Source organism: Pipra filicauda, unplaced genomic scaffold (assembly GCF_003945595.2).
Source record: "Pipra filicauda isolate LSUMZ 115617 unplaced genomic scaffold, ASM394559v2 scaffold1239_size43177_pilon, whole genome shotgun sequence".
Classification (NCBI taxonomy): Eukaryota; Metazoa; Chordata; class Aves; order Passeriformes; family Pipridae; genus Pipra; species Pipra filicauda.
Genome location: NW_024103695.1, coordinates 1 through 18,117, shown reverse-complemented (window position 1 = coordinate 18,117; position 18,117 = coordinate 1). Strand labels below are relative to the sequence as shown.

At 50.1% G+C, this 18,117-nt stretch overlaps 1 long non-coding RNA gene across 1 annotated transcript; it reads left to right on the top strand.

Moving 5' to 3' along the window:
- LOC120324776 lies at nucleotides 1-4,494 on the top strand. The gene is made up of 2 exons (XR_005566329.1): nucleotides 1-43; nucleotides 4,258-4,494. It is a non-coding gene; the product is annotated as an uncharacterized LOC120324776 (long non-coding RNA).
- The last annotated feature ends 13,623 nt before the right edge of the window (nucleotides 4,495-18,117 follow it).

Below are 18,117 nucleotides of genomic sequence, written 5' to 3'. Positions count from 1 at the left end.
AGTGAGGCAGCAGCCAAGCAGCACCAAGTTCCTGTGTAAGCAGGTGAGTTGTGTTGAGGTTCCTCAGGCAGGCACTGAGGACTTGGAGGGCTCCAGACAGAGCAGACCTGGGAAGGCCCTCGGTGAAGCTCCTTGGAAACCTTCTAAGGGTAGGTGTGTATGGTGATAAGTGTTGGGATTGTCCTGAATGTGGAACAGGAATGCAGGGAAGGAAAATGAACCCTGCTGTAATGCTGACCCCTCCCATCAGCTGCAGTGGAGACACCTCCGTGTGCCCTTTGGGAGCGGATTGCCAGGACCCCCGTGGGGCTGGGATCATGGCAGGGTGTTGTAAGCAAGGAATGCCTGGCTTGGAAAATTCACCAGCTGAGCCTTAGAGGCTTCTTTGAAGAGCTGATTTCAGGCAGCAGAATTGGCCCCCAGGAGGGACTCTGTGCCTGCTCTCCCGTGGCTCCAAGGGATCTCTGGGCCTTCATGCCGGCACCGAGATTTTCTCGGGAAGGGCCTCAGATCCCCGGACCAGTCTGGGACACAGGCAAGATCCCCCTGCAGTTTAGGACCAACTTGGGCCCCCCAGAGGGACAGTGCTGTTGGTGCCCCCCAGGTTGGGGCACCCCGAGGACTCCAGCGCGCACCGAAAGGATTATTCGGGGAGATCCTCGGGGTGCCCGGCCCTGGGGAGCTCAAAGCAAGGTCCCTGCACTGGATTCAGGCATTGCTGAGAGTATCCCAGGGGTCCCTGTCCCTGCTAGACATGGAGCTCTCTAATGGGCTGGAATTGGGTGATAAAAGTGGTGCTCCAAGTGCCAAAGAAGTGTGGGATTGGGATGAAGAAATGAGCAGGGAGGGTCCAATTGGCTGGTTTCTCTTGACTGTGTTGCTGAGAGCTGCAGGAGTGCCAGGTGTGTGTTCCAGTCCCCAGCATTTGGTTTGCACGTGTCCTGGTCAGACACAGGTCCAACTTCCTCAGTCCTTAACACAAGAGAGGGAGAATGAAGGACTGGCACTGTTCAGGTGATTGGTGTGTCAGGGGTTAACCTGGGAAAACATTGGGGAATTCCTCAGTTTCTCTATTTGCCAAACTTGCCCAAACCTCTGCTAGGGAGAGATTGACTGGAAAAATTGAGGCAGAAATGCCATTGAGAACTGGGGCTATTGAAACTGTAATTGCTGAAACTAAATGTGTCCAAGCAGCAGCTCTTGTTGTGCAGGGAATAACTCCTGTCAGCAGCAAGGCCCCGACTGAAGTGGCAGCTGCAGTTGTTCCTGTGGTGTGGGCCTGTGGAACTGCAGGAGAGTGGAAGAGGGCAGAACCTGTAGGTATTACCCCTGATGTGGGATCTCTCCTGGTAAGGCCAAGCCAGTATCCTTTAAAATCAGAATGGCAGCTTGGATTGGTTGCAGGAACAGCTGAATTTGCTCCTCCTGGTTTGCTTGTAGAAGGTGAATGCCCGAACCTGCCAAGAAAAGCAATGGCCAAGGGGATTGATTAGTGCAGGACCTGAGAGAACCCCCTGAAATGACAACCTGGAGCAGTTTCCAGGATTAGATTGCAAAGATGGCCTTGGCTGCATGTCCTTGAGCAAGGAAAGCCAAGAAACCTTTGCTTTTGCAGGAGAAACTGGGGCAAGCGGGCGGGAAGAAGAGAAGCCCCGTGACTCCTCCCTGAGCCCCAGGCAGCCCCTGAACTGCCTCCCTGGGAATGGTGGGACGGGCTGGACTCTGGATTGCTCCCTCTGCATGTGTGGTAAGACTGTTAGGGCAACTTTTCCAAGAGCCTGTAAGAATTTTCTGCCTTGGCTAGATGGTGCAAGGGCAGCCTTTAAGCAGCTGAAGCCTTCCCTGAGGAGAGCTCTGGGTCTGCCAGATGTGTCAGAACTGTTGGAAGCATCTTTGGTGGGGAGGGCAAAGAAAGGCCAAGGGGTGCAGTGACCCCCCTGAGAAGGGACTTTGAGTTAATGGCATCCCTGCAAGTGAACTTTGTGGGCTGTTCCCCCTGTAGGGCAGGTGACAGTCCCAGCTACAGTGATGGGAAAAATAGTTAAAAGAGAGCCCCAAAAGCTGGAAATCCTCCTGGAGGCTCTTAGCAAACAGAGTTTGCTGCGTTCCCCCTGCAAGAAGGACAGTGACAGCTTTTGAGTGCTGGTAGATCCTTTGAATAGATAGCCTTGAGCGTGTCCTTGTTGCACCAGTAGGCCTTGTCCAACTCCCCATATTCCAGGAGATATACATATTAAAGTTAAAAATGATCCTTTTCCTAATCCTTTGTTGTCTTGAGGCTCTCCCCTCAGGAACTGCAGGAACTCCTGGTGCCGCCTGGGCCGATGGATTGGACGCCCCAGCCCCTCCGTTCCTGCCCAGCCCCTGGGTCCGTGTCCAGTGGTGGCACTGCCAGCCCTGCAGGTGAAGTGGGAAGGGCCTTTGCAGGTCTTGTGGGTCACATCTATAGCAGCTGAAGTTGCACAAAAAGGACCTGGGGTCTGTTATTCTTGAGTTCAGAAAGCTCCTTTTGATTGGTGAGCAGAACAAAGTGGATCCTTCAGAGTTCCCATCCGTGTTTGTGTCTCAGCCTGTGTTAGGATTCAGGGCTGTAGCTGTTGTTGTCACTGAGGAGTCAAACTCTGCTTTAAATAATGAGACACTGGCCTAATGGCCAAGTGTCAGGAAAAAAGTGGGAATGATACCTGAGTGTTGAGATGTAACAAGAGGTAATCCTTTTTGCAGTGGGATGTAGCCTGGAAACTGCACAGAGCTGAGCCAAGGGATTTAAAGGGACCAACCAAGGGAGGTGAAGAAAGAAGGAAGAAGGGAAGTGAGGCAGCAGCCAAGCAGCACCAAGCTGCTGTGTAAGCAGGTGAGTTGTGTTGAGGTTCCTCAGGCAGGCCCTGAGGACTTTGAGGGCTCCAGACAGAGCAGACCTGGGAAGGCCCTCGGTGAAGCTCCTCGGAAACCTTCTAAGGGTAGGTGTGTATGGTGATAAGTGTTGGAAAATGCCCTGAATGTGGAACAGGAATGCAGGGAAGGAAAATGAAGCCTCCTGTAATGGTGACCCCTCCCATCAGCTGCAGTGGAGACCCCTCCGTGTGCCCTTTGGGGGCTGATTGCCAGGACCCCCGTGGGGCTGGGATCATGGCAGGGTGTTGTAAGCAAGGAATGCCTGGCTTGGAAAACTCACCAGCTGAGCCTTAGAGGCTTCTCTGAAGAGCTGTTTTCAGGCAGCAGAATTGCCCCCCAGGAGGGACTCTGTGCCTGCTCTCCCGTGGCTCCAAGGGATCTCTGGCCCTTCACGCCGGCACCGAGATTTTCTCGGGAAGGGCCTCAGATCCCCGGACCAGTCTGGGACACAGGCAAGATCCCCCTGCCGTTAGAAATGAGGCCTTCTTGTGGCTTCCTCCCCGTACACGTTGGTGGGTTCCAAAGAAGGACTCTTGAAATGCCTTTTGGGCTGTCCATTGAACCCTTGGGACCAACTTGGCCCCCTGTAGGGACAGTGCTGTGGGTGCCCCCCGGGTTGGGGCACCCCGAGGACTCCAGCGCGCACCGAAAGGATTATTCGGGGAGATCCTCGGGGTGCCCGGCCCTGGGGAGCTCAAAGCAAGGTCCCTGCCATGGATTCAGGCATTGCTGAGAGTATCCCAGGGGTCCCTGTCCCTGCTAGACATGGAGCTCTCTAATGGGCTGGAATTGGGTGATAAAAGTGGTGCTCCAAGTGCCAAAGAAGTGTGGGATTGGGATTAAGAAATGAGCAGTGAGGGTCCAATTGGCTGTTTTCTCTGGAATGTGACTGTAAGAGCTGCAGGAGTGCCAGGTGTGTGTTCCAGTCCCCAGCATTTGGTTTGCACCTTTCCAGGTCAGGCACAGGTCCAACTTCCTCAGTCCTTAACACAATAGTGTCTGGGGACACTGAACTTATCAGGAGCAGAGTGTCAGTCTTGCCGTGCTGAGCAGCCCCGGGGCCACCAGTGCCTGTGCTCCACAGCAGGGCTGGCCCCAAAGCTTGGCACCCTCGACTCTGAGGAGAGGCTCAGCAGTTTGCAGAAGACTGGTGGTTTGATTAGTGCCCTATTATTGCTTGTGAAAACAGCATTTTCAAATGACTTCTAGTGAAAGGTTTATCTTCCTTCAGGCTGTCAATTAAAAAAGAAATGAAATTCACCCTCCAGCCGAAGTTATTTTGTGTATGAAAAGTTTTACAAATGCTCTTTATTTATTTTGTGTGTCGCTCTTTTCCACTTAATGTATCCTTCTTTATCTCAGCACTCTTTTCACAGTGCAGTTTTCTTTGTCAGTGCAAAGATGAAGTGCCAGGACCATAGTGGAGTTCCAAGGACAGGTGCAACTGCACCATGAAGGGCGTGTTTCACTACTACTGGATAAGCTTGCCTGACCTGTATTTTTTCCCTTCAGTAATGGGAAAGTTTAGCTAGGAACTCTGTAGAAAATATCAAATAAAATACATAAAAATATAAAATAAAATTACTTTTTAAAAGAAAATTCTCTTTTTTTTGGTGTGGTATTCAGATCTTTCAGAGAATGTTAAAGTTTTCCCTGCATTCAGCACTCTTTAACTGTGTCCTGTGTCCAGTGTTCATTCCCAAGACCCCTTTGCAAAGGTTGTCCCTACAGACTGAGGTGCACAGAGACCGGGATGTGGGTGCTGTGGATTCGGTTCGAGGTGGGTCTGTGAGTACATATTCTGCTCCCCGTACAGCCACGTCCTAAAGCTTCATGGGCTGATCTCCCTGCAGCAGTGTCAGAGGGTAGGGCTGAGACATCTGGCACTGACTGGAGTGCAGTAAATGAGAGGGAGTGTGGCTGAGTAGAGCCTGAGCGGAGGCAAGGCACCATCCTCATGCAGGTGAGGTTGATGGGAAGTGAGGGGATTTATGCAGGGTCCTTCCAAAAATGCCTGAAGACTAACATTTCTCATTTTTCTATATATTGAAAAAAATACTACTTCATGTATAAATTGATTTCAAAATAGAACCTTGTAACAGCTGCATTATATATAGGATCTTATAGTATAAGAAATTCTGAATATAGGTATATTTTGTATTTTCCAACCCTATATAAGTTTTATATGTAAAAAACCAAGAAAGGGCGTGAAAGTATGAGAAAATATGCTGAATATGACGGCAATAGAAACGGTGTATTCGGAGAGTTTTTTGTGTCTCCTCTCAGTGTAACAGAGCAAGTCTGAGATCTTGGCTGGTATTTAAACCACTGCTGCCACCTGCTGATGAACACGGAGTACTGCAGTCGGCCCCGAAAAGGAGGCGCCTGGCTCCGCCCCCTCGAGCTCTGGCTCCGCCCCCTCGAGCTCGTCTCCCTCCCCCTCGCCTGTGGCTCCACGTGCCCTCCCCTCCCATGCGGGGCAGCCCCGGGTGTGGCCAGTGAGGATGAGGAGGGGGAGGCCCCGCTGGGGGATCATCTGGGAGCACTTCATGTAGAGAGCTTTTGCAGGGGAGCAGCCGATTCCAGGGAGTCTCTCAAGCAGTGATGGTGAGAGCATCTTGCAGCAGCTGCAGGAAACCCCTAGGTGTGCCTGGAGATGGATCATGGCTCAAGGAAGGTGCCAAGAGATGAACCCTGTGCCAAGAGGCAGTGCAGGAGAGGGGAGTAGTGCATGTGACCAGGTGGGGGAGTGTGGGGGTGCAGGGAAGATGCAGCTCGGACGGGAGGAAGAGCTCAGAGGTTTCTTTTACTGATATGAATATGCAAAACAGGGAGTGAGGTGGAATATAAACATTGGAGGTGCTTGGGCAGGGGAGCCAGGACTCAGGGGAGGGGGTCACTTTGTTGAGAACCCAGAGTTCCAGTAGGCTCTCTCAGGAGCAGTCAAAAGGAGTTTCTACTTTGGGGCTGGTCTCCAAAGGAAGGCACCTGAAACTGCTGCTTCTGATAAATCCGTAAGTATGAGAGGCTGCAGAAAGCTCACTGCTGTACCAAGCCAGTAATTTCCACAGATATTTTCGCTATTAAAAACAGTGAGTTTTATTTCCTCTGTGCTCAAAACCTGATGGTATTTGTTAAACTCACTTGCTAAGTTGTGCATTGCTTGATGAACCCTTGCCTCTTTCCCTTTTCCTAGAGAGATTGGTCCTGCCTTGGGAGCAAGAGAATGCCCTGCTGTCTGGGGCTTTTGCTGTTTTTTTTCCCCAGCTTATCTTTCACTGAGTCACTTGGACTGGGACAAGCCCCCTTTGAGCCTTAGCTAGTGCCTTGTGTGGTTATTGTCAGCGGGGGAGAAGGGGAAGGGCACAACTTGCCATAGTATTGGTCCATGTCCTCCTCTGTGCAAAAGCACATGTTTAGGAAGTGTGATGTAGCCTTGAACTGCTCTGCCCAACATGTAGACTCAGAAATCAGTGGCACAGGTTCCTTACCGTGCATCATTAGCATGCTGCAGTGCTGAGCTGATTGAGGCAAGGGTTCTGCAGTGTTCCCAGGAAGAGTAGTCAGGAATGGTCAGTCAGGAGAGCAGGGGTTTGCGGGGCAGATACAAGTTGCATCCCTGCGCTTTGAAGATTGTCTCGTGTTCATTTGTTTCTGTGAATGATTATTAATGAGAAGTAATGTAATTTAACCATTAACTCTGCAACTTAGGGGCTATAATTTTTTCTCTTGACTTTCCATAAAGAATTGTAAACACCTTTAGCCAAAAATTTCTTGCAAAAACAAACAAAGAAACAAAACCACCCAGTGAACAATTGCAGGCATCAGTGAAGAAAAGAGGAAAAAAACCCCAAAACTAAAAAGCTGGAACTGACAGCTGAGACTTCTAAAGTCATAGAGATCAAACAGGAAGCATCGAGACTCTCCCAAAATTGAATACGGACAAAGATACCTCCCAGACAAAAGGTACCACACCAGAAAGCTCTTGCTGCTTAAGGAGTGCCTGGGCTGGACTACCAACTGCACCTGAAAGGCAAAAGTTCCAGGCTTCCTTTCCTGGGGATAATGGGCTGTTGTTCACTATTTTCAGCCCTGAGCTCAAAACACAGAAAGCTCTTGCTGCTTAAGGAGTGCCTGGGCTGGCCCACCAACTGCTCCTGAAACTACAACGGTCAGTGTGCCCTTTGCTGTGGAAAAGGGTGTGGATCATTTTCAGGAATGCTACCCTGAAACTGCCAGTCCGACTCCCAAAAATCCATATGGACCAAGATTCCTCCCAGACAAAAGGTGCCAGGGCAGAGAGCTCTTGCTGCCCATGGAGTGCCAAGGCTGGCCCTCCAACTACACAGGAGACCCTGAGGGTAAGCACTTTATTTCTTGGGAGAAAGGGCTGTTGTTCGCTTGCAGGAATCTTGTCCTGAAATTGCCAGTCCCAGTCCCAAAATTCCATACAGACAAAGATACCACCCAGACAAAAGGTGCCACCACAGAAAGCTTTTGCTGCTTAAAGAGTGCCCAGGCTGGCCCACCAAATGCACCTGAGACCCGAAGAGTAAGCACTTTGTTTACTAGGAGAAAGGGCTGTTGTTCACTTGCAGGAATCGTGCCCTGAAATTACCAGTCCCAGTCCCAAAATTCCATACGGACAAAGATTCCTCCCAGACAAACGGTGCTACCACACAAAGCTCCTGCTGCCCACCGAGTGTCCAGGCTGGCCCACCAACTGCACCTGAAACCAAGAAGGTAAGGGCTTTCCTTCCAGGGGAAAAGAGTTGATGCAGGAATCCTAGAGTTGAAATGGGCAGTCCAGCTCCCAAAATTGAATACGGATGAGGATTCCTCCCAGACAAAAGGTACCACACCAGAAAGCTCTTGCTGCTTAAGGAGTGCCCAGGCTGGCCCACCACCTGCACCTGCAATTAAAAGGGCTGGTGCTTTCTTTGCTGTGGAAAAGGAGTGTTGTTCATTTTTAGGAATCCTGCGCTGAAACTGCCAGTCCGACTCCCAAAATTGCATCCGGATGAAGATTCCTGCAAGACAAAAGGTGCCAGGACAGAGAGATGTTGCTGCCCACGGAGTGCCTAGGCTAGCCCACTAACTGCACCTGAGACCCTGAGGGTAAGCACTTTCTTGCATGGGAGAAAGGGCTGTTGTTTGCTTGCAGGAGTCCTGCACTGAAATTGCCAGTCCAAGTCCCAGAATTGAATACAGACGAGGATTCCTCCCAGACAAAAGGTGTCACCACAGAGAGCTCTTGCTGCCCATGCAGTGCCCAGGCTGGCCCACCAACTGCACCTGAAAACCAAAGGTTCCAGGCTTTCTTTTCTGGGGGTAAGGGCTGTTGTTGTCTTTTTTCAGCCCTGTCCTGAAACTGCCAGTCCAAGTCTCAAAATTCCATACGGACGAAGATTCCTCCCAGACCAAAGGTGCTTCCACAGAAAGCTCCTGCTGCCCACCGAGTGTCCAGGCTGGTGCACCAACTGTACCTGAAACCAAGAAGGTAAGGGCTTTCCTTCCAGGGGAAAAGAGTTGATGCAGGAATCCTAGAGTTGAAATGGGCAGTCCAGCTCCCAAAATTGAATACGGATGAGGATTCCTCCCAGACAAAAGGTACCACACCAGAAAGCTCTTGCTGCTTAAGGAGTGCCCAGGCTGGCCCACCACCTGCACCTGAAATTAAAAGGGTCAGTGCTTGCTTTGCTGTGGAAAAGGGCTGTTGTTCATTTTTAGGAATCCTGCGCTGAAACTGCTAGTCCGACTCCCAATATTCCATACAGACCAAGATTCCTGCAAGACAAAAGGTTCCAGGACAGAGAGCTGTTGCTGCCCACGGAGTGCCCAGACTGGCCCACCAAATGCACCTAACGGCCAAAGGTTCCAGGCTTTCTTTCCTGGGAATAAGGGCTGTTGATCGTGTTTTTTAATCCTGTGCTGAAACTGTCAGTCTTACTCCCAAAATTGCATAAGGAGGAAGATTCCTCCCAGACAAAATGTGCAAGGACAGAAACCTCTTGCTGCCTGTGGAATGTCCAGGCTGGCCCACCAACTGCACCTGAAAGCCAAAGGTTCCAGGCTTTCTTTTCTGGGGGTAAGGGCTGTTGTTGTCTTTTTTCAGCCCTGTGCTGAAACTGCCAGTCCGACTCCCAAAACTGAATGCAGATGAAGAGTCCTTCCAGAAAAAAGGTACCTCCACAGAAAGCTCTTGCTGCCCATGGAGTGCCCAGGCTGGCCCACCAACTGCAACTAACAGCCAAAGATTGCAGGCTTTCTTACCTGGGGGAAAATGCTGTTGTTTGTTTTTCAGAGCTTTGCACCGAAATTGCCAGTCCCAGTCCCAAAACTGAATACAGATGAAGATTCCTCCCAGACAAAAGGTTCCAGGACAGAGAGCTCTTGTTGCCCATGGAGTTTCATAGCAGCTACACCTGAGGCCCCGAGGGTAAGGGCTTTCTTTCCTGGGGAAACAGGCTCTTGTTCACTTACAGGTGTCCTGAACCGAGAAAGATGGTTTGACTTCCCAAAATGAACTCAGACAAGGATTCCTCCCAAACAAATGGTGACAGGACAGAAAGATCTTCCTGCACAGGGAGTGCCACACCACCTGCATGTGCAGCTCTGAGATTAAGGGCTTTATTACCTGGGGGAAAGGGCTATTGTTTGGTTTCCACAGACTTGTGGTGATAATGACCGTGCAACTCTCAAAAGTGAAAACAGGTGAACATAACTCCGAGACAAAAGATGCCAGGACAGACATCTCTGGCTTCCCATGGAGTGCCCTGGGTGTCTCATGTAGTACACCTGAGAGTCTGGGGCTACATGCTGCCTTTCATGGGGAAATGGTCTGTAATTCGCTTGCAGGAGCCCGGTGCCAAGATAGCTGGACCAACTTGCCAAAATTAAACAGGGATGAAGATTCCTCCCAGGCAAAAGGTGCCACCACACAAACATCTTGTTGCCCATGGAGTACCCAGGCTGGTCCATCAACTGCACCTGAATCCTAAAGTTTACAGGCTTTCTCTCCTGCGGGAAAGGGCTGGGTTTTGCTTTTCAGAGCCCTCCCCTGAAAGTGGAAGTCTGACTCCCTCTACTGAATGCCAGCAAAGATTCCTCCCAGACAAAAGGTGCCACCACAGAAAGCTGTTGCCACCCATGGAGTGTCGCACCACCTGCACCTGAGACCGTGAGGGTAAGGAATTTCCTTCCTGGGGATTCTTTCCCTGGTTCTTTCCTGGTTTTCCTGCTCTGAAAATTCCAGTCTGAGTCCTGAAATTGAACACGAATGAGTATTCCTCTTGGACCAAAGGTGCCACCACAGAGAGCTCTTGCTGCCCACGGAGTGTCCAGCCTGGCCCACCAACTACCCCTAAAATTTCAAGACTACAGACTGTCTTTCCTGGGGAAAAGGGCTGTAATTCATTTGCAGGAGCCTTGCAGTGAAATTGCTAGTCTGACTTCCAAAATGAACATGGACAAAGCTTCCTCTCAGAAAAAAGGTGCCAGGACAGAAAACTCTTGTTGCCCATCGAGTTTCACACTATCTGCACCTGAAACCCTGAGGGTCAGGGCTTTGTTTCCTTGGGGATACGGCTGTCTATTGCTTGCAAGAGTCCTGCCTCAAATACTTGATCCTCCTCTCCAAGTTGAACATGGGCGAAGATTTCTCCGAAACCAAAGGTAACCGGACAGAAAAATCTTGCTGCCCGTGCAGCTAATTAATTAATTAGTAACCCATTAGGGTGCAGTGCAAGAAATTAATTACTGAATTAGGTCATTAGTGATTAATTAGCATGCCTTGTAAAAAGAGAATTAGTTAATTGGTAGCTAATTAAGGTGTGGTGGAAAAGTTAATTAGTTCATTATCAAAAGGGAAAAGGGTTCTCATTCACTTCCATGAGCCGTGCAGTGAAATTGGCCATGTCAGTCCTCAGATTGAACACAGCTGAAGCTTTTTGTCAGAGAAAAGCTGCTAGGGTCGGAAGCTCTTGCTGCCTATGCAGTGCCTGGATTTGTTTTCACCTCTGTCTGAGACCATTAGGGTGAGGGCTTGCTTTCCCCGGGGAAAAGGGTTCTTGTTCATTTCCAGGAGCCCTGCAGTGAAATTTGCCATGTCAGCCCCCAGATTGAACACAGCTGAAGCTTTTTCTCAGAGAAAAGATGCCAGGACCAGAAACTCTTGCTGCCTATGGAGTGTCAGGGTGGCCCACCACCTTCACCTTTCATCTTCTTTAATAAGTTAATTTTTTGTCTGCATTTTTAGGTTATTTATCTTTTTCTCCCTCTGTCCAACAGACAAGTTTAGTTTCTTACCTGGTCTCTGCTGTTTCAGTGGGTATAGCTGCAGAAAGAGAGATGGTGTATTTATCCTCATTAGCAGTGTTTTCCTGCATCAGGGCCTTTACCCCTCCTGAACTTGAAAAACTCAGTACTCCTCCTCCCAGAGCTTTTATACTTTGTGGTATTTGGCTCCTCCCTTTCCCTCAAGCCTCATGGGAAGGTATGTGGGCATGGCCAGGGGTATATTAACCCCAGCCTTTGCCCGAGGAGGTCATTCAGCAGCTGGGCTTCAGTGGGATAAGAGCTCTCCCTTTCTTTCAATGAATGGGACTTCTCAAGCTATTCCTGCTTTATTGAAGCATCAGCTTTGGCATCCAAAGAAGCAGAGCTATATATGGTAATGAAGAGGATTACACTCAAATGCAAGGTTTTTAAATTTACTAATTTTGTGTCCTATGTTGGTAAGGTGCTTTTGTAATGTGTTATCTTTTTTTCTTTTCCTTAGGAGCCTTACATCTTTTGGGATCTCCTGATCATCTCAACTGCAGCTTGGCATTTTTTCACCAGTGTTATCCAGTCCTCAGGTGAAGCTGCTCTGTGTTGAAGATGGCTACAGACAGGCAGGTTTGCAAGTAGTCAGTGGGGGGTTACAGCCCACAGATGGAGTGAGGGCTCAGGTGCCAGCTTAGCAATTGCCAGGGGTGTTTTGAAGGTAGTATGGGTGGAAAGCAGTGTCCAGGAGCCCCCTAAATGCCTGTGAAGGCATCCACTGACTTTTCAGATGTGCCACTTAAGTTTTCCTCTCGTTCACCCAGATATTCTGCATGATTACAGCTGCAGTCTTTGGCTGCAGGCAGTGACCCTGGGTGGTTTGCCAAAAGAGAAGGGAGACTCTTTGAGCTCTCCCCATCTGTCTGGGTGACTTTGGTTAGGGTTTCTTTACCATATCAGAGAGACAGGGTGTAAAGCAGAGTTGAACAGAACAGAGGCCAGAGGAGCAGAGCAAGAAGGTGGGTGGTCACCTGACATCAGCACAAAGATGTGGCTTTTGGCTCCACGTTTACTCACTGTGTTAAGGATTTTCTTGTTTTGGTTTGGTTTTTCTTTGTTTTCAGCTGCAGAGCCCTCAGCCCAGGAGGCTCTAGGCACCGGAGGGGAGGTGATCCGGGTGAGTACTGGTGAGCAAGGTGAGCATTGACTCCAGGACAGAACTAGATGGTCTTCTACAGGTGTTGTGGTGAATCTGTGCACATGCTTTGTTTGTTGTGTTTTCCAGGGGGTTCTGCCACCTTCTAACAGACAGTCCAATGCTTCAGGGACCCTGCTGGTAAGAGGTCACTGTGGAGGAGAGGTAGGTAGGAGCTACCCCAGGAAAGCCATCCTTTCAGGCAGTATCTCAGTCTGTACATTTGCTTTTGGTTTTTTTACTTTGCAGAGAATGTGTGCAGCCTCAGAGGGCCGGAGCCACCTGCCAGTTAGGTTTGATCGTCTTCAGCTGTCCATGTGAGTAATCTCTTAGTACTGCGAGGGTCATCAATTAAGGCTCAATCTCTTCCAGTTGCAGGTGCTATCTGGCCTGCCTTTGGCAAAGGAGGAACATTGAGGTTGAGTCAGGGAGGTAGGGAGGAGGTCCTGGGGTCTCCCTTACTTTCAGAAACACCACGTAACCTTTTTCCTCACTCACCCAGGTACGGCACACGGTGATGGCAGCAGCCTCCGAGTTGAGTCAGAGCCAGTGGCCCGAGAACCTCTCAGCTCAGGGGAGGGTGAGTAGCCAATTGCGGGGTTATCTCCCCCGTGCTGCCCAACTCTTGCTTCAGTTTCGGTTTCCTTTCTCACAGCTGACCGAGTCAGGGATCACAGGACCCTCTGAGCCAGCCGGGCGTCCTTCCTTGGCATCGAAGATGGATTCACTTCCCCGACTATGGGAAAGATAAGTGGAGGACTCCCACCTGGAGAGGGGATGAGAGCTGGGTCCAGTTTTATGGTTAGGAGGGAGGGATTTTCAAATTAGCATAGGGGGAAGGGTCTGCCCTAAGAGGCCCTTGGCACACATAGGAGGAGCAGTCTGCTTTCCATCACTGGAGTAGGATGTGCAGGGCAGAGTCGTTCAGGTCTATGTCGTGTCCTTTGTCCAGTCTGTGTTTTGTGTCTTAAAATTGACAATCACAATTCATAATTGTTGCACCACAGCACTTTTCCAGAAATGTGTCACTGGAGTTTGTGTTAGGCCTGGAACTGCTCTGCCCTGCAGTGTAGACTTGAGGATAGGTGCAGTAGGAAGGAGACTTTACAGGTAACCTGTGATAGGCTCAGCCACTCAGGGCAGCAGTTCTCCGGTCCTCCCGGAGGCAGCCCCTGCCTGCAGCGTGCGTGCAGTCACGAGAGCGGGCTTTTCTGGAGACGATGGGAGTGGTACGGCCGGGCCTTTAAGTTAGGTCAGTGTTTGTTTGTGCAGGTTGTCTTTGGACCCCAGATGGCTTGTCTAAAGAGAAATTAGAATTCCACAGCAGTGAAGGTCCCCCCATTTATATGGCTGACGTGGCTAACTCATTTCTTTGCAGTGTCAGAGGGACTGGATGTAAAGCAGAGATAAACAGAAGAGGCTGGAGGAGCACAGTCAGAAGGTGGCTACTCATGTGAGGTCAGAGCCAAGACATGGCTTTTGACCCTAGGTTTACTTGATCATTTGGATGTTTTGGTGGCTTAGTTTTGTGGTTTTGGGTTTTTTTTTAAGATGCAGAGCCCTTGGCCCAGCAGACAATAGGCACCAGAGGGAAGGTGAGCCCAGTGAGGAAGGTGAGCAGTGACTGCAGGACACAACTAGATGCTCTTTTGTAGGCAGGGTACTTGTGGTGAATCTGCATACATACTTGGTTTTTTGTTTTCCAGGCAATGCACCGACTTCTAACGTACAGTCCAGCGTGACAGGGACCCTGCCTGTAAGAGGTCACAGTCAAGGGGTGTCAGACAGAAACTGCCATGGGAGCAGCAAACTCTTGGACAGTATCTCAGTACTCAGATTTACCTCTGGGGTTTTTTTGCAGGAGACGTATGCAGCCTCACAGGGCTGAAGCCAACTCACAATGAGGTGATGAACACGGTTTGGTCCTCTTGAGCTGTCCTTGTAGGTGATCTCCGAGTATTAAAAGGATCAGCAATGAAGCATTGAGCTTTTTTGATTACAGGTGCCATCTGGCAAACCTTTAGGAGCAGATGAGCACTGGAGGTGAGTTGGGGAGGCAGCAGGAGGAGCGGGGATGCACTGCAGCTTTAGAGATGCCCTCTAATTTTGTCTCTCGCTCACTGAGGTATCCCAGAAGATGACAGCACCTTGTCCAACTGTGGTCAGAGCCAGCGATCCGAGGACCTGCCTCGGTGAGAGTGGGTAGAGGGCTCATGGGGGCTGGGGCCACGTGCCACACTACTCAGATCTGGTGTCTGGTTTTGTTTCTCGCAGTTGTCTCCGAGTAGTCTGAGGATGGCAGGAACCTCTGAGGCAGCCCAGGTGCCCCTCCTGTGCATCCAAGATGGCTTTGCATCCCCGGCTCTCGGAAAGATAAGTGCAGGGCAAAGAATAGAGGGGGGGTTGGGAGTGGGTGCAAGTCTGTGCCTCACCTGGAGGGATTTTTGAGATGCGTCCGGTGCAAGGGGTATTGATACCTTAAGCCCCTAATGGTTTTTTTATTTGTCTAATATTTGTAAGACTTGTAAATTTTATAGGTAGGTTTTAAAAAGCAGAAACCCCTTTGTCCCTTGTTCCTTTCCCTTGTTTACACATTCCCTAACCCTCTTACCGCATTCTATGCTTTCCATATCAATCCTGCTTCTGAATACAGCAGAGTGTTTAGTCTTCTGTCAAGGCAAAGGCCTAAACAGTTGACAGAACAGCATATCAGGGCCTAAACCACAGAATACGGTCAAAAATTAGGTAACTATGTACCCTTTGTGCTCTGATGAAGCTGAAGATGATGAAGTAGGTGGTCCCAAAAAGTCCCCAGACCCAATTCTCAGGGGGAGGACCTGGGGCGGACCAGAGGAAGGGCCAAAGGGTGGACACATCTGGGATTGGATGGATAATGTTTTAAAATGTAACCTCTCAGGCACAGCCTGGGAGCACGTCGTATATCACCTACTGCCTTGGCAAATAAACCCTTTCTTATCTCACCCCTAATTAACTGCTCCGGAGATTTTTTTCAGCACTAAAATACACCGGCAACAGTGGTGGAACCCGTACGGGGAGAACTGGACTGGGGACTTCTTCAGACTGGAAACTTTCATCAGCAGGAATATTCCTCAGAGAGCCGGCTTTTATCTGAGATAATTCCTGCCCGGTCTGAGAAGCCCAGCTCCACAGAACCCACGGGAAAGCAAGCACGGAGCATAGAGGTGAGATAAAAAAAGAGCGAATAAGGAAATGGTACCTATTTGGTTAGTTAGCAGCTGCGGGAAAGTTTTGTGTCCCGGGATAGGGGATACGGATTCCTGAAAAGTATGACTTGGGCCCTTGGAACAGTCTGGAGAGTCACTTTTCAGGGGGCGAACGGGGTAGTTCACTGGTTCCCCAGATCAGAACGTTTGGATTGGTTTGGAGGGGACACCCTCCGGTGCTCTGACGCTGTGGGAGAGCCAGGGGGGCTCTATAGTCTGTAACTTGGTAAATAGCTGAGAGGTTATGTTAACAGCTTGGTGATCTAAAGGTAGTGAGTTCAAGACCCAGTGTGTGACTGTGGTTTGCCTTTGTTTTGCAAGCATGGGTTGTGTGGATTCAAAAGTTGAGATCCCTAAGGAATCCCCCCTGAGAATGATTTTGAAGCATTGGAAAACTTTAACTGGTGTTGAAACAACTTTGAAGAAAGAGGAACTGTGTAAGCTATCTGTAAGCATGTGGCCGGTATTTGGGTAGATGAGAGGAATGGCTTGGCCAGAATTCGGTTCCTCTGAGTTAGACACGGTACTGAAGTTAATTTCACTCCTCAATGCGGAGCAAAAATGTGATGAAATCAGGTATGCAGAGTTGTTTATGTTTTTGTTAACACGCCCTGGATTGAGGGGAGAGAATAGGTCACCTAATGAGAGCGAAAGCAGCCCGGGAGAGGCTAGAGCTGTAGGAGGAGCAGTTCCTGGACCAGCTCTGTATGGGCAGGCAGGAGCCATCAGTGGACCCCCTGGTGCGGATCTGGGTGCACCAGGAGGGATTAGGCAAATTAAAGTCTCTGGAGAGGTTAGCTCGGGTCCAGCGGGAGCGAGTCCTGTCAGTTTAGTTGGAATGTGCACAGAGGTGCAAATGAGATCGACCTTTGTTGGAGCTACTGGCAGCGTGGCAGAGCTGAGCGAGAGTTACGCAGACGCTGCGGGGCTGGCTAGCCCAGGGATAACAACAGGAGAAACTCCTGGCCCCACAGGGGCAATGGCTGCGGGGTCTGCCCTGTCTGTTCCAGCGAGCAGGGAAGCAGTTTGTAGCTCTGCAGCAGCTGGCAGTTTGGCCGGAGTAGATAAAGTTGCCATAACAACGGCAGAAGTGAACTTGAAAGCAGAGAAACTAGTAACAACTGAGGTTGATAGTTGTATCGGTAGCAGTGAAGGGGGGGCGACGGCCCCAAATGTAGAGGTGTTTCTGAGAACAAGTAGCCCAGCACCAGAGATGGGTGCTCAGGCAGCTGGTTTTATCGGCGGTGACACCGGTATAAGAACAGCCGTTACTGCGGCAACAGAACTCCCGGCTCAGAGAGCAGGGGAGGCTTCTGGAATGGCCGTTACCATGGCGACGGAACTGGCTGGCGCGGTGAAGAAAGTGTTGCCTGTGTGTGATACAGCGGGAATACATGTGACGGAGAGAGCGAGATTAGAGCAGGGAGCGATCCCGAAACTTAAAACTGTAGTGAGCACAGAAAAGCAGGGACAGGAAAAACTAGTCCCAGTTGTTGCTCCGACCAAGGAGGAGGTTTTGGCTCCTGTTGGTATGGTCCAGGCAGAGACGGCAGATGGGAGTGCCGGGAAGGCTATGAGATCGTTGAGTGTAGCAGCGCGAGAGAAAGCTGTTGACTTTGCAGGAGTAGTGAGACCCACCTCTGCCTCTGCTGTTTCGGGAGCTGCCCCAGGTGTAGCAGGTGCGACCAGAGGTTGTCAAAGAACAAAACCACCGAGAGCTGCGAGAAAAGTGGGGAGGGTACCTCCCTCCCCTGTAACACCTAACTGCACGCAGGCAGCTGTAATGAGTGCAAGTAGTATAGGAATTTTAATGCCACCCGACGAATTCATAGTTGTTGTAATAATAAAGATGCCTGCTCCCATAACAAGCGGAGCAGAACCGAGAGCCAGAGCAGCCAGTACCCAACCTATTCCAACGGATAGGAAAGGAAGAGAGAAATCATGTGACCGTCGCAGGCACCGGCACCGCTCTGCGAGTGCTGGAGCAAAGTTAACCGCCGGCACAGAAAGAGTGAGTCCAACTGTGAGACAGACAAAATCTAGGTTCAGTACAGGAGCTACTGCCGCCTCTGCAGATGGAACGGGAGCTGCAGAGAATGCACAAGCAGATAATTTCCTAGCTGCAACTCATAACACCTTAGCAGCTACAAACAAAAGAGCGGTATCAGCGGCTAGAGTCCCAGTCCAGTCTAACACGGGACCCTTCGCTCCCCCCATCAGACCGAAAGGGGGGAGGGGAGGACAGAAGCAGTGTAAATTCCCGGCGAACCCAAAAACTAAAACCCGCCGGTGCAATATATGTCACAAAGTAATAAGGTGATGCTTTGAATACTGATCTATTTTGAATGAAAACTAACCATGTGTCAGAAGTTAAATGTTCACAGGCAGTTCGTTCCAGCAAACAACCCTGAAAGCTGTACCACTAAAATTCAAACTGAGAAGCCATGAGAACAACTTTTATGCAAGAGTAGACACACGTCTCAACTGCAAACGCAATACACCAGACCAAGAGTGAGT